We start from the raw sequence: 4,514 nt of genomic DNA on the forward strand, positions 1-4,514 counted from the left end.
GGAACAGCACTTGAGACGACGGAACAGCACTTGAGACGAAGGAACAGCACTTGAGACGACGGAACAGCACTTGAGACGAAGGAACAGCGCGAGACGACGGAACAGCACTTGAGACGAAGGAATAGCACTTGAGACGAAGGAACAGCACTTGAGACGACGGAACAGCACTTGAGACGAAGGAACAGCACTCGAGACGATGGAACAGCACTTGAGACGATGGAACAGCACTTGAGACGAAGGAACAGCGCGAGACGAAGGAACAGCACTTGAGACGAAGGAACATCACTTGAGACGAAGGAACAGCACTTGAGACGCAGGAACAGCACTTGAGACGACGGAACAGCACTTGAGACGAAGGAACAACACTTGAGACAGAGGAACAGCGCTTGTGACGAAGGAACATCACTTGAGACGAAGGAACAGCATTTGAGACGAAGGAACAGCATTTGAGACGAAGGAACAGCATTTGAGACGAAGGAACAGCATTTGAGACGAAGGAACATCACTTGAGACGAAGGAACAGCACTTGAGACAAAGGAACAGCACTTGAGACGAAGGAACAGCACTTGAGACGAAGGAACAACACTTGAGACAGAGGAACAGCGCTTGTGACGAAGGAACATCACTTGAGACGAAGGAACAGCATTTGAGACGAAGGAACAGCATTTGAGACGAAGGAACAGCATTTGAGACGAAGGAACAGCATTTGAGACGAAGGAACATCACTTGAGACGAAGGAACAGCACTTGAGACAAAGGAACAGCACTTGAGACGAAGGAACAACACTTGAGACGAAGGAACAGCATTTGAGACGAAGGAACAGCATTTGAGACGAAGGAACAGCATTTGAGACGAAGGAACAGCATTTGAGACGAAGGAACATCACTTGAGACGAAGGAACAGCACTTGAGACAAAGGAACAGCACTTGAGACGAAGGAACAGCACTTGAGACGAAGGAACAGCACTTGGGACGAAGGAACAGCACTTGAGACAGAGGAACAGCGCTTGTGACGAAGGAACAACACTTGAGACGAAGGAACAGCACTTCAGACGGCGGAACAGCACTTCAGACGACGGAACAGCGCTTGAGACGAAGGAACAGCACTTGAGACGATGGAACAGCACTTGAGACGATGGAACAGCACTTGAGACGACGGAACAGCACTTGAGACAACGGAACAGCACTTGAGACGAAGGAGCAGCACTTGAGATGACGGAACAGCACTTGAGACGAAGGAACAGCACTTGAGACGACGGAACAGCACTTGAGACGAAGGAACAACACTTGAGACGAAGGAACAGCACTTGAGACGAAGGAACAACACTTCAGACGAAGGAACAGCACTTGAGACGAAGGAACAGCACTTGAGACAAAGGAACAGCACTTGAGACGAAGGAACAGCACTTGAAACGAAGGAACAGCACTTGAGACGACGGAACAACACTTGAGACGAAGGAACAGCACTTGGGACGAAGGAACAGCACTTGAGACGACGGAACAGCATTTGAGATGACGGAACAACACTTGAGACGAAGGAACAGCACTTGAGACGAAGGAACATCACTTGAGACGAAGGAACAACACTTGAGACGAAGGAACAGCACTTCAGACGGCGGAACAGCACTTGAGACGACGGAACAGCACTTCAGACGAAGGAACAGCACTTGAGACGAAGGAACAGCACTTCAGACGACGGAACAGCACTTGAGACGACGGAACAGCACTTGACAGAGGAACAGCACTTTAGGGGACCGTCTAGTGATTTTTCGGCGATTTTCGCCCCTCTTGCCGAAATTGACTTAATGCATTTTCAAGGAGTTTCTAGGCCGGTTCTCCCCTGAACATTTGAAGGCCCGACCGTTATTTTTTAGGTGGTAGCAGCGATTTTCGATGTTGACTGAAATATAATTTTTTTATGTTATCTTACAAAATTGGCAATTGTGACGCAATGATTAGAGATCATAAAAAAATTCAAATTTCACATAATATGAGACCAACCTTCTTTTTTTTCGGAATAATTTTAAAAATCCGGCAAGCGTCCAAAAAACGATAATGAAGAAATTTTCCATACAAATAACTAAACCTGATATGTTATTCATATGGTGTATTTTCTTTTCTTTATGTTTTCATCATACATAGTTTGATCTATGAGCAAAACATTTCGAAAATGCAAACCTCCCCCCCCCCCCATGGGGGATAGTTTTGCCAAATGTTCCGGATCACCACCAAAATTTTATGTACTATTAATTAGGCTATGGCAAACCTTAGGTAAAAATTTAATTCAAATCTGTTCATAATTTTTCGAGTTACAAAAAAAAATCCGGGATCGAAACCATGGTCTGCATCACCACCAAACTGCAGTAAGCGTGTAAGTTAGGCTAAAACTCACCTCTGGTTAAAATCTCGTTAAAATGTGTTCATAACTTTTAGAAATATTAGAAAACACACACGCACAAAAAAAATCAACAAACAAACAAAGAAACAAACGGAAGTAACAATATGAATAAACAAAAGGTCATGGAGTACACGAAAATGATCTCATATACCTTATATACATACTTTCACATCGCTATGTAATTGTTTTTCGTCTTTCCACGGGGTCTGAGAGTGAAATTTGGCTACGTGGCCCCGTAGAGTTATTCCGCAGATTTAAAAAGACGATTTTCATGGTCCAGGACGGCCCCGCCGCGCGGGGAAAAGTATGCGTTTGGTACCCGTCCGACTGGAGAAAAGTTATTCTTTCGACAAATATTGTACGTTGTAAAACCCCATTAGAACATCAATAATAGGTGAATTATAAATAATTATATCAAATACAAGTATTCTGTACATGATTTGTCATGTAAAATGTAAACATAATAAAAAGGAATAAGATCGCGATTATTAGGTCCGTCATATTTTTACGCATAGCACACGTATTTTCGGTCCGATTTTAAAGTATTATGGCTCATTTTGTACCTGAATAATAGTTCTATTACATACTGCCAAAAGGATTTGCAATATTTTCATGTGGTTCTTGTAAAAGTGACATATGTTTTCAAAATCTCCTATTAGGGTGTTAAAATAGTCACCTTCGGAAAATATTCACCAAGAAAAAAGTAAGGTCAACTTCTCAAAAAAGGCTTCTGCATATAAAAGTAGAAAGATAGTTCTATTCAAACATGAAATCAGAATGGCTGTATGATTTTTTGGGATTTTTGAGAATTGTTTAAAAATGGTCAATCTAGGCCTATAGACCCCTAGATCACTGCCACCACTCCGCACTATACGTAAGATTTTGAGAAACCGTTACATGCTGGCAATGTCCGCAAGACTTCGGAATGCAGGTAGATGATAGAGGATTATGGTGTAGGAAGACTAATCTTATACCTTGTTTTGTTGATATCAAGATAGCCTTGGAAAGATGAAGAAACGTAAAATGCCGATATCTCGGAACTCCACCATTAGGGGTGGGTCAAAGGATTCCGGGCACACCATATGTCCAAAATTAACATATGGCTCATTTTGTAAAAAAAATAAAATATCTGCAACTTGATCGAGAGCGTTTTCGCATTTTTTGCCTGTACTTCTTGTAAAACTGGTCAGTGTAAGAACATTTTTACCTTTTTTTTTCTTGAAGTCCCCTACTTCAAAAATTCACAAAAAATATGAAGTCGAAATCGAAAAAACGCTCTTGAACAAGTTGTAGATATAAGGTAGTTCTGTGCAAAAATCAAATAAAATTGAATGTCTTGCCGTTTCTGAAGTCGGAATCCTTTGACCCAGGTGCTGCATTTTCAACATGGCGACTTTCGCATTTTTTCGTTTTTTGACAATAATTCAAAAACTGTTCGGGCGATTAAAAAAAAAAAAAAAAAAAAAAAAAAAATCGACCACAGGCAATGGGAAGGGGCCCAAATAAAAGGGTGTGAGTTTCATCAAAATCGGCAAGAAAAATCGAAAAATCGAAAAAAAAGCAGACGGTCGCCTTGAGACGGAGGAACAGCACTTGAGACGACGGAACAGCACTTGAGACAAAGGAACAGCACTTGAGACGACGGAACAGCACTTGAGACGAAGGAACAGCACTTGAGACAAAGGAACAGCACTTGAGACGACGGAACAGCACTTGAGACGAAGGAACAGCACTTGAGACGAAGGAACAGCACTTGAGACGAAGGAACAGCACTTGAGACGACGGAACAGCACTTGAGACGAAGGAACAGCACTTGAGACGAAGGAACAGCACTTGAGACGACGGAACAGCACTTGAGACGAAGGAACAGCACTTGAGACGAAGGAACAGCACTTGAGACAAAGGAACAGCACTTGAGACGAAGGAACAACACTTCAGACGAAGGAACAGCACTTGAGACGAAGGAACAGCACTTGAGACAAAGGAACAACACTTCAGACGAAGGAACAGCACTTGAGACGAAGGAACAGCACTTGAGACGAAGGAACAGCACTTGAGACGAAGGAACAGCACTTGAGACGACGGAACAGCACTTGAGACGAAGGAACAACACTTCA

This window comes from Penaeus vannamei, chromosome 13 (genome assembly GCF_042767895.1).
Source record: "Penaeus vannamei isolate JL-2024 chromosome 13, ASM4276789v1, whole genome shotgun sequence".
NCBI classification, from domain to species: domain Eukaryota; kingdom Metazoa; phylum Arthropoda; class Malacostraca; order Decapoda; family Penaeidae; genus Penaeus; species Penaeus vannamei.